Source organism: Balaenoptera physalus, assembly GCF_965194825.1.
Source record: "Balaenoptera physalus genome assembly, chromosome: 5".
In the NCBI taxonomy this organism is placed as follows: Eukaryota; Metazoa; Chordata; class Mammalia; order Artiodactyla; family Balaenopteridae; genus Balaenoptera; species Balaenoptera physalus.
This window is the reverse complement of record NC_138884.1, coordinates 141,956,311-141,969,001: the sequence shown is the minus strand read 5'-3', so window position 1 is coordinate 141,969,001 and position 12,691 is coordinate 141,956,311. Positions and strand designations below refer to the sequence as shown.

At 33.6% G+C, this 12,691-nt stretch overlaps 1 long non-coding RNA gene across 2 annotated transcripts in view; it reads right to left on the bottom strand.

Annotated features, from left to right (window-relative positions):
• LOC309661005 overlaps positions 1-12,691 on the bottom strand; it is a 471,219-nt gene that overhangs the window by 216,836 nt on the left and 241,692 nt on the right. For both annotated transcript variants that reach the window (XR_014263781.1, XR_014263782.1), the window contains exon 4: positions 360-472. This is a non-coding gene — a long non-coding RNA (uncharacterized lncRNA). The remainder of the gene's footprint in view (positions 1-359; positions 473-12,691) is intronic.

Below are 12,691 nucleotides of genomic sequence, written 5' to 3'. Positions count from 1 at the left end.
TGTTATACTCGATTTACTGATTCAGATGTTAATCTCGTCTGGAAACATCCCCACAGACACATAGAGAAATAACGTTTAGCCAAATATCTGGGCATCTCATGATCTAGCCTAGCTGACCCATAAAATTAATTATCACAGTAATTTTCATCACTTGCAAGCCCAGAGAACTGGGATGTTTACTAGATTATTTTTCTGTACTCACCTACCCCCTCCAACACCTAATAATGCACTAAGAGATGTAATTAATATTTCCCTTATGACTCTCAAATCTGTCTCCTCTTTCTCATTATCTCTGTGACTATCCTAGGTAAAAGCTTTGTAATTTTATAATATTTTACTATAGAGATTTTGTAACTAACCTCTCAATCTCCAGCGCTGTCCTTTTTCAATCCATTCTTCCTGTAGCTGTCAGTGTCAGTATTCTATATGGTTCCCGACAGTAACAACTTTGCCTCTTTTAAACACCACGGTGCTAGAACAGTGATTAAGATATAATAAATATTCTATAAATATTGGTTGAATAAAAGAATAAAATGCAAACTTGAAAATGTAATGTCCAAACCAAAATCACTCTACCATTTCTCACAGATTTACAGACGTTCTTCAAACACCTTGGCCTAGCAAACAAAATGCAGGCTTACCTGGAGCAAATTTATCATCCACCACCCTTTAATACCCCCTATGTGCTCCAGTGATATAAAATTATTGTTTTTCACATAACCCATAACCCATCAATCTTCCATACATGCTGTTACTTTGACCCTTTCACTCTTTTTCGAACTAGCTATAAACGAACATTTTTCAAAAAATGCAGCTTGATTCTTACTTAATCACCATGTACCCCCTGATGTCATATAGATATATTTGTTTTCTGTCACCAGTAACATACTTCATCAAAGCACTTAGTTCACTGAACTGTAATTACTGTCCTATTTTTCTCTCTCCTTTTGGGTAAGGGCCATTTATTATTTATGTTTTCATCACCAGTTTATAACTGAGTACCTGTTATAGGTAGACAATCAATATATATTTGCTGAAAAAGTGAATTCTGAACCCTACATGTCAAATAACCTTTCACCCCATATCTACTTTTAGTATTTCTGTTCTACTCATCCTTAAAACTGTTTTCACCTCTTCCAGGAGAAACAGTCTATTTTCCTTCTTGGAATTAAATAATCTCTCTTTGCTCTCATCACTCTTAATGTTTGTCATTATTAAAACATTTAAATCAATCTGACTTGTAGTATAAATGATTATTTGTTTTTCTATCTCCCCAAGTGAACTATAAACCCTGTGACAACAAAATCTATGTCTTCGTTCTACTAGATATACTATAATAATTATATTACCAATAATAGTACCTTAAGGAAAAAGCAGTTTTATATTGAGTAATTGTCAGAGCTTTATTACAGAAACAAACCATTGGAGCTAATCGTGGAAGTGAACCCTTCAGGGGCAGGATTTTTATGGAGAATAAAAGGAAAATCATATTATATTGTGTAACAAAGTATAGAATCGGCTGCTTTGTAAAAATTACTGTGTTAGACATAACTTGATTGAAGATAATCTTTGTGGTTGGAGCATAAAGACATTTCATGTTCATTTTACATGTACTTTGCTTTTTGAGAATTATTAGTTAAGTACAAATTGTGGAAGACTTATTATTGTTCATAAAGTTTCTTCTCACATTTTAATAGTGATTCACACTTTTTAAATTGTGTTTACATACTTTACTTCACATTAATGCTTAATATTATTTTGTAAAGTAGGAGAGGGAACTGAGATTCAGCAAATTCGAGTGACGTCCCTGAGCTCTGTCATATTGTTAATTACCACAGAAGTGTGCAATTTTATTACCATGGTAATACAGGCAGAGAGAAAAAAGAATCAATGATTTGGGATCTGATCTAAGTTTTTTTGTGTGTGTGTGGGGGGCAACTGCCAGGAAAGCTTGTCCTGGTGTAAAAGCTAACTATAGGTGCTGTGACTCTGAAGCATGTTCAAAAATACTCAATAGAAGTAAAGTAATGCAAATTTCTAACATCAAAGAAGCTTCCATTTATCACCTATAAAAATAGCAAATATATTTTTTAAACTATTCAATAGAAAGATGACATAGGGTCAGTTATTTAACCAATATTTAAATTATGAGATGCCAAGTGGACAAAGTACAACATGCAAAGGAATCTGAGATTTCCATCATTCTATTTGGTTTTGTAATTTAGAAATTAATCGAAAGTCATCAGATGCCCCATGCTTTGTGTGTGGGCAAGGTTGGGAATTGATAACTTCTAACCGAAAAGCAGGTCTCCTGGCCCTGGACCTGAATTAGGACATGGTCGGCTGACTTATGACAGTGTTCTCAGAGCAGGAGTAAGGGTAGAAAGTTTAGGTAACAATGTTAAATTATTGCCTCATGTTGGAGTGTTCCTCATGCATAAATTGGAGGAAAGGGTAGTGTTAGTAAACCTCAAACTGAAAAGTAAAATGAAGTGACTGGTGAATCTTGAACTTTAATCTTTTGTCATCCCAGATCCAATGCATATTCTATTCTGTCCAATCACCACAACCACACCAGTTATTTTCAGACATTCACTAAATATTAATTGTTGAGTGAATTATACCCTGCAAAATATCATGTTTCTGTAATGACTTCCCTACAACTTTAAGAATATATCCATTTTCTCATTCTCCCCATTTTGAAACACTGACATCCCCTATAAAATAAATAATGCTATATTTTAGGTCACCAGCTACAATTAATAAGGCATTCTATATATACATACTATCTCTTGAATTATTCATTCAACTACATCATGAATTATATATAATTCTTCATTCTTATTGTCACCACTTTAGTTCAGGCCCTCATCATTGCATGCCTGATCAACAACAGTGATATTATAAATAATTTTCCTATTTCTAAACTAACAGATACCCTGAATGTCTTATTTTGCTCATATTTTCTGTAGCACTATGTTGATCATATAGAACAACTTTAATGACTCCATACTGAATATGTAAAAAGTAAAAAAAGCACTTTATAAAGATTTTATCCTTACTATTTTTCATGTCTTAGTAGGATAGTAATATTTGGGTAATTTTTTGGCTTCTAAAAAATGTCAAGTTGGATTTAAAACGTCAAAAAAGAAAAAACAAAACTTCAAAAAAAAGAAAAAAGGAAAGAAAGTAAGAAAAAAAGAGGGAAAGAATATCAATTTGGTAACTCATTGTATCCACACTATTTTACCTTCATGTTCAAGTTCTCAGTCTTATACCTGTTGGGGTACAAATACTGAACCAAAGAAAGAGCAGTGATCCTTCTAACTAGTCATTCATTTCATTCACAGCACGTAAACATGTTGCAAAAACATACATACAGAATTCAATTAGAATTTAACTCTCACTCTTCCTCTGTCCCATCAGTCCAACTCTTATTTAATAATAAAATATTGTCAATTAATTTATACAAATTTTAATATAAAAATAATTTTTTGACAATCAAGGCATACTGAAGATGGAACGGTTTATCTTAGGAGGTGTTCAAAATGATGGTTATCAATGTTCAGAAATGCTCTTTGTATAGTTTTGAAGAGATCTGAAATATTGCTGTTGAAATCCTAACTGAAAATTAGGTTCAAATTTTGAGTCAATGAAAAAATCCCTTTAGAACAACATAAAGCCTGAATCATTATATGCATATGGTATTTTCTGAGACTGAACTATGACTATGCATAAATTGGTTTAGAATATATAAAAATCTTGGGATGGGACTCTAATCATAGCAAAGATCTTAGTCATATCAACCAATTTTAATTTTGTACTGTTAATTTTTAAGCATTCCTGCAAAATTACTAGACATGAATCACATTTCTAAAAATACATTTTCAGTTTTGTTGTCATTTTATTCCAGTAACTGAAATGAAGTCTGGACTATTTAGATAATTTAGAGGATATAATGAAACCGTAATCTAATGAGCAGTAAAGTTCAGTGAATGTTCTGATGCATCTCTTTACTACCAGGAAATAATAAATAGTAAGCTAATTTCCATTAGAGTTAATGTTTAGTATGAATAAAATATTAATGTAATAATAAACTGTAATATAATAATACATAAGAGGGAAATAGAGTTGAATTTATTTGTTTCTTTCTACATAAGGAATGCTTCTCAGTTGCCCTAAAGTTTAAAATATTTTTTAATTACAGAGGTCATTTTTAAAGATGATCTAAAAATGTTTCAAATTAAACTAAAAATTCGAGGAGTAAAATATGACCTAATTAAAACTTAGTAAAAAAATGAAATAGTCCAGTTGACATATCATGTGGAATCCTAAAAGTGTATTAATATTATAATTTTTAGATTAATATGAGGTGTCTTTATTGATTAATAAGACACTAAGATATTTCAAAATATAAGTAATCAAATTGAAATGACATATTTTTCTAAAAAATAAAACTAGTTTTTATATGGTCATTCTTATGTCATTCATACCTTTACCTCTTCAATGCTTTGTAAAAATATCCAGCTTGCTATATGAAGGAAATTGATTTCATAATCACCTTCATAATGACAGCAAACCTCCAAACATCAATCTGTCACTACATTTCTGTTTAGTGTCTTTTGAGTGTCCTGAGAGGAAATGAAAGCTGAAGGACCTAAAGAATTACTACAGAACCCCTGAACATAAAGAATTTACATTTTACCTTCCAGCATCATCATGATGTCCATGTCTTATCCCCCAAACTCAGCATTTATAAAATTGTATGATTACTGCTGCCCATATCATAAAATGCAAACTCCTCAAAAAGCACTTTATGCCTGGCCTCACCTAACTTTTCCGGTCTGATCTTCCAGCCTAATCTCCATTTAGAGAACAATTAATAAAGAAACAAGACACATGGAAGAATTGGCAAAAACACACGACAAGACAACATATATTTTCTTAATGCATTGTGAGGTACATGGTCCAACTGCTAATCCATTGTCAACTGGCTAGAATAATCAGAGCTTCCAGGAGAAAATATTAAACACTGTTTTGAAGGCAAACTGGGAATAAATTGGTTTATGGGAGAGAGAACACCATGTCTGTGAAGACACATTAATGAAGGGGTGATTATGATGTGAACACTGTAAAATATTAATATCAGTCTGAATACTTAAGTTGTATTAATATTTAAAAGTAACCAGAATTAGAGTTTAGTGAATAGGGAGAAAACATTATGAAAGACTATAAGATTAATTTAGGGGAGTCTTGATCGGTTTCAGAAGTAGGATTATGAACAAGAAATCATATATAGTCCATTTCTCAAGTTTAATTGCAAAATGTGTGATTCTGCTCTTTCTTTATTCATTTGAAATTATGCATTGAACTTCTGAATGTCTTTGTTAAATGCCGGGCATATTTACAGCATTACCCAATTTTGGAAACATAAAATTCATGGGTCACAAACATAAATGTCTTACAGGAAAGAAATATCAATCATTTCTTTAACAAATATTTATTGAGCAACTTCCATGCACTGGGCACTATTCTCGGAAGTGTCAGATACAAAACAACAAGGAGTCAAGAGGACTACGACAAACTAGAGAATTTCTGCCTGGTTTAAATTCTCTCCATTTATTTATTTATTTTAATCAAGAAAGTCAAACAAGACAAATCTAGTAACTTCCCCTTTGACCTACCCTGACTCCTACCTAAATATATACCTGTGCTGAGTCTTTGTAGTTGAGACCAACTTGAGTTTTTCAGAGATTCTGAGGAAATCTCAGATAATATAGAAGAAATAATCATTTGGGGGGTTTGTTTCTTCCAGAGTACTCTCAGGATTAGAGGGCATCAATATTGGATTCTGGAACTACAGCATGGAGAAAAGTTTGAGGTACAAACAGCTAATCCCTTTTCTATTTTACCTTCTTCAAAATACTGCCATCTGTCAGTTGCCGAGTGAAAAGCAAAGCTAATTTACACCTCTCTGAAATTTCTTTAACATCAAGTCCTCTTTTCAGGAAGCTGCTGGGATCCTGCCTTAGTTATGGGCACAATGAGTCTTTGAAAAGTGATCAGAAGAATTCAGTTACTTTTAATTTCTGTAGAAATGAGAGGCCAGTAAGATGAGAAGAGAAGAATATGAAGGAAATAAAAATGTTATGATGTATTTTTCCCTTTTGTATGTGTTTGTTTGTAAAAGTGATTTAAAATAATCAAATGTGTCATCAGTTAAAAATAACCAACTTTAAGAAAATATCAATTGACAGTTAAGTTAGAAATCTGTAGAAGTTATTTCATTCAAAATGAAGCCAAAAACATGATTATATTTTATTTTATAATGGTGAGATGATTCTAGCTCCCTGTGCAAGATCTGGGCATATATGAACCTATTGTATCAGAAAAAGAACATCTAAAAATTCTACTCAAAATGTTACTGTTTGCATAAACATCACTGTTTAATAAGCTCATGTGCAATTTTATATCTTGGAAATATACATATATCAACTGAGCCAAGTTTTTACCTAAATATTATCATAGGTTTGATAAAGAACTAAATTTCAATACCATCAAAATGAAAAAAAATATATAGTATATTAAATTGGATTAGACCAATATAATTTGCTGGTTAATAAACACTATTAACAGTTTACAAGATCAAAAAACTGAGTCACAATATATTTTAGTAAATATCCTTCCTACTTTTCTTTTCTCATTTAAAGAAATGGAATGACATATTGCTAGTTAGTAGCAGATATAGGAGTAAAACCATTGTTCTCATATTTTACTACCCAAAAACCCATTAACTCCTCCACTTACAAGGCTCAGTACATCTGATTTTGTCACTCCAGGCAGGTTACGTGACTCGGTCAAGGTATGATGGTTGTTTTATTGTAATGGTAGCAGTGGACTGGGTCTGACTGACCTGCTATGGACCTCAAACTAATGCTCTTTCCACTATATACGCTGTTAATATTCGTGTTTACACTTTCTTCATGCAATAGGTATGGTTCCTACGTAATTAACATTTCTCTTCATACTGGTCATAAATTGATTCAACAAACCAGTGGAAAACTAAATAGAGGAATTAGAAAATCAGTGGTAGCTGCATATATGAATTACCATTCATGATTGTGCTGACTGATATTTAACTTACAGCAGGAAATTACTTTTTAAGAATATTTAATTTTCTGTAAACACCAAAATCACAAAATTCAATTCTTGCTAATGTTCAATGAACCACACATATGTACATATCTATACATAAATTAAATTTAGATGTACTATATGCACATGTATTCAAAGCAAAAATTATACGCAATTTTAAAAACTAAAAACATGGCAAGACTCATGACATCAATTTTTATCTACTGGACATATTCTTAATAATATTGTTATTGAGCAGAGAAGAGTGAGATATACATAATTTCAATACAGTTTTAAAGTAACTGTCTCTGCCTGAAGATTTGCAGAGTCCAATGCTTACACAAAACCAGCAGAGATGTAAAGTCAGACCAAAGAAATTTTTACTCAAATCTTTTTCTCAAATCTTATGAGAGGTAAACTAAACCAGATTTATAAAATTAAATTGTACCAATCAGAAGAATAATCCCCTTTCTCTTCCGGTTTAGTTTTACAAGAAAGTCAAAATGGCCAGTAGAAAGTTCATGCTTCCAACTGATCAAATCCATGACCACTTTTCTTTTTGAAGGACTCCTTTCTCAGGAATTCTAAATTCACCCAGCATAAGGGAGCAGAGATAAGAAGCAAACATTCTTCAAATGGGTTATTAGGTATAATAGTGAAGGGGTGATTCCTCTTTCTTACCCTTTGTTCTCATGTCTATGAATTTGGGCTACAGGAAGGACTATGCCATATATTGGCTCTGGTTTCAAGAATATGCCAAATCTTGTAGAAAAATGTAGAAAAATCTTGCAGATATGTCCTCCAAGCAGGTGCCACAACGCTTATTATAGCTTGCTGTCCTATCATTTAATCAAGCCAGCTGCTTCTGGATGATGCGACTCAGGGCAAAAATAGTAACTTATTTGTGTAGGAACCAATTGTCACAATTCCTTTTCTACAAAATAGGGCCTGTTTGAATGCCTAGAAGTTGAATCTGAAATGAAGATTCTTGTAAAATTTATTTACAAAGCAAATTACTCAAGAAAAAGATAAAGGGCAGGTGCCCTAGAGGAAAAGCAAGCTAAGCAAAGATTTCTCCGCTGAGTTATAACTTCAGTTTGATCACATGGGGAAGGTTTAGAGTGAAAATAGAACCACAGAGTTTGCTCCATCTTGAGGCAAGAGAGTGGTCCATTGTACTTTGTATTAATGTATCACTGAGTGCTGAGTCTGATTCTCCAGATAATGAGAGAGCTGTGAGTTAGCAGCCAACTGCAATAACTGGGTTGTGTGTACTGTCCCACTAAAGGGTATTAGGTGTGGAATCAGCAGCATTTACCACAGAGTTGATGTTGTGTGGGATTCCATCGTGCTGGTAAAGAATACTGAAGTCCAATCATGTCAACACTGGCATTGAAGGCAATCTAGACCTGAAATATTTTCTTTCCCTGTGAGGACAAAGTTGCTGACCCTCTGTGATGGGAGAGATCCAATGAAATTAGCCAGTCACCACACTGTTGGCTGGATATTCCGGAATTTGTACTATGTCGGGGGATCAGCATTGACCTCTGCTATTGGAAAGCTGTGTTCACAGCAATGGTCATAGTCAAATCATGGTGAAGGGAAGACCATGTTGTTTTGTCAGTTGCCATGGAGACTTTGTTCAACAACCAATTATTGAAAGCCTCCTTCAATGTCAAAATCTTCTGACTGGCATTTATGTGGTACACAAACATTTTCACCTTCTCCTAAGGGGACCATCCATATACTTCTTCTCTAGATTTCCTAGGACCGATTTTCCAATATTATTGAACTTAAATCTTTCCAAATTGTGCCAGCTGCTACCCACTGTCTATGAGGCGATGTAGATCCATAATTTAGACCATCTGTCTTTTCATAAGAAATGGACAACCAAACTTACGTCTTATGTTCTGAACTTTAGAAAATGAGTTTGTAAGGCAGCAGCTATCTAGCTTTGGCTGGTGTCTGCGTATTACACAGGTCCATCCATAAACAGGATTGCAACTCTTTCTCTTCAAGGAATCTGTCAGAGGGAACTTATAAATTTGGGGCTTATGAAGAGGTCAAACAAGAGCAGGTGTCATGGGATTCTGAGTCACATGCATGAGAAATTTAATTCTGTCTTCTAGCCATGCTCAGGACTAGTCTGTATGAATCTCTTCTATTTTGTAATCCCACTAGACATCCCAATTTTATTGAGAATCAAACCTGTCATTTTTAATACTCTATCACCCTGGTCATGGCACATGATGGAGAATCAATGCATATATACTCAATAAATTAGTATAAGATTTAAAATGGAATACATCAAAGTTGTATAAGAATTAGCCTAAAATATTATAAATTTTTCTTTTATTCTCTAGTGTTGCTTTAAATAAGGTAAAAGTACCTTCTATAATAAAAGAAACACCAATATCAGTAGTTTTATAGATTTTTTTTCTAATTTACGTGAATTTTTCAAATGCCTAGAAAGAGTATACATCCTTTCCCTCAACTTCCATTAGCTGGAAATTAGTTCCATAGCCACTCCTAACTGCAAGAGATGCTTGAAAGTTGTGATAAAATATTTAGTACTAGTAAATATCAAATCACACAGAAAATAACGTTATTTCCATCTATAAACTACATTTGAATTATTGAAAGAGAAAAGGAAATTAATAAAAATGAGGGAAAAAGCAATAAGAAGTAATTGAACATTTGGTCAAGATTGCTAACTTTTCACCAAAGTTGCTCTTTTCTTATTGCTGGTCACTCATGCTGCTAGATTATTGTTGTTATATAAGTGGGCCAAAATTGGCCCCTGTGTATTGGCCTAAAATGGCCCCCATGCTATTTACTTTTACAAAACAGGCTAGCACTGTTATCCCAAAGCCTACCAGAATCAGAATTTTGGCTTAATCAAGGAAGAGACAGAATCATGAGAAGCAGTAACACACAAGCTTTATTGGGCAACACGTGGACAGGGTTACTTAGGAGGGGAAGTCCCTCCCAGAAAGACACCTTCCATAAAGGCGCACAGGGCCACCACCCAGAAGGGGAGTAGAGCAAGGGACCTTTTGGGGAAGAAGGGAAACCAGCGAGGAGTCTGACTTGTCTCAGCTGCAAGGTGGGGAGTCTCTGGGTCAGAGAGCTCCATAAGGCAGCAGAAGTTTGAAGTCTTATAGCTACAGCGTTTGTCTTGTCTATGGTTGTTAGCAAATGTTGGGTGCAGTTTGCAGGGTTTGAAAAGTAGTTCTGGTCTAAATGGCTAAAAATATGTCTATTTGGACTACATTTAAATCAATTAGATGTGTATGGATTTGAGCTTGGTGCTGGTAGACTTGGGATTAACTTGGCTAAATACCTAGGGGTGGGATTCTTGGACCATAAGTGAATGTGTAACCTTTTACAAAACAGACAGCATGATTTCCAAAGTGGACATATGATTTTACATTTCCACCAGCAGCGTATCAGAGTTCCAGTTCCTTCACATCCTCACCCACACTGGGTATTGTTGCAGGTTTTAATTTTAGCCATTCTAAAAGGTTTGCTTTGCAAATATTTTCTCTTACATTGTGACTTTTCATTCCTTTAATAATTTCTTTTGGAGAATGGATGTTTTAAATGTTTCTTAAATCCGATTTGTCATTTTTTAAAATTTCTGTTGATTTTGTTTTTTTGTCATATCTGAAAAATCTTTATTTAACATCTCCCATTTTTTTCTAGAAGTTTTAGGCTTTACATTTCGGTCTACGATTAATTTTAGCTTCTTTGTATATATCTTGTGAGGCATTACTCTAAGTATTTTAAAATTGCTAGTAGTGGTAAATAATTAAAGTTTCATGATTACAATAAAGAGTAAAATGGTCTTTTGTCTTCATTTGAACATTTTCATCATATCTTAAATATTTCTGTATATCTATAATAAACACAACTATTCATCCAACTATTCATTAATTTTTCTCTGGGGGATACAATATTCAGCAGTGGGTAATATCAAAGACATAATTAAAAATTACGATTAGAGCTGGAAAAAAAAGTACATTGAATCATGAAAGGGAAAAGCAGCAGGATCTGAACTGATTCAAAGTGGCAGCTGTTGGGTGTGTGAATCAGAAAATCTTTTTCTTTGAAAAGAGATTTGAAAGTTAAGCAGAATTTCTTTGCGCGTGCGCGCATGTGCGCACACGTGTGTGTGTGTGTGTGTGTGTGTGTGTGTGTGTGTGTGTTGTAGGACACTGTGTATCAGGGAGGATGGCATTCATTCCACCATACTGGAAGACCCTAGAGTGGAAAAAAACAGGGAAAGTTCAATGTATTCAGAGAAAATTGCAGAGAGCACGGAGCTATGATAGGTGAGCATTGTAACATGGGATTTTTATTATTCAGAGCCTTTTGTGTGACACCATCAAAGGTTTTCATGTAAAGGATGGACATAATTATACCATTAAATTTTCATTTTAAAATGATTAGAAGCAATGTGGAACAGAGTGTGGAGGGAGCAGAAGAGCATGTGGGGAAATAGATTAGTACTTTTCTGAAAGCGGGAAATTAAAATTGCATGTATATTTATGAGGGGGATTAGGCAGAGCTTGGCAAGAGATTGGAAGAGTTAAGGAAAAAGGAAGTGCCAAAGATAATCCCTGGTTTTCTGGTTTACAAAACTTTCATGTATTTAAACAGGTAATGGTGTAAGTGGCTTAAAAGTGTGGTTTTTAAAACATTGATTTTGTAGTCTTTGTAATACCTTTAAATTAAAGAAAAAAGAAAAATTCTGGTAACACTGCTAATTTTTACTAAAGCACACTTGTCACATAAACTATCTGGAAATGTATAATCTTTAGCATCCATTTTCACAGGATAGATAGATATTTAAACAGAATTAGCTAGTTTTACTCATGTTTGTCCTATTTAGGTCTAACTCAAACAAAATAAGGAGGTTGCTAATCTGAGTTATTTCTCCAAAAGAAAGAATAAACTATTTAAGTTGAACTAGTATAGAAAATCATGCTCATTTGAAGCATATGAATTTAATAGCTGAAATATTGGAATAAGTCTAATGCTATTCTTTGGATTTATTCTCATTAGAGAACACAAGTCACTCAGTATGTCAGTAGCACACACTGCCCACCTGTTCGGGGGGATAATTGCCAAGTAGTATGATCTATGAAAGGCAACTGAGGTGACATCTCAAGGAACTTGGGTTTCATGTTGCATTAAAAAAAAAAAAAAAAAAACCAACAACAGAAAGCTAGCAGTCACTTGATAGAAGTTTCTAGAATGTTCAGAGGAAAGAAATTTTCCACAAATAATTGATCCTTATACTGCTTTAAAAAAAAAAAACTGGACTCTGTTAGAGGTAGGTCTCTGAAGTTAGATTTTTATGGCTATTTAACCTGTTAAAGAAATTTTACACATTCTTTATTTACAATGCACCTACACAAGGTGATCCAATGAAACGTCAGATGTAGTTGATGACTCTGATTTTATTTCAAGGACATCTTTTTGCTCGTTGTGAATATAATGCATCTTTGTGGGACACATTTGTAAATTTCAGAGAAGAAAACAAATAACAGTC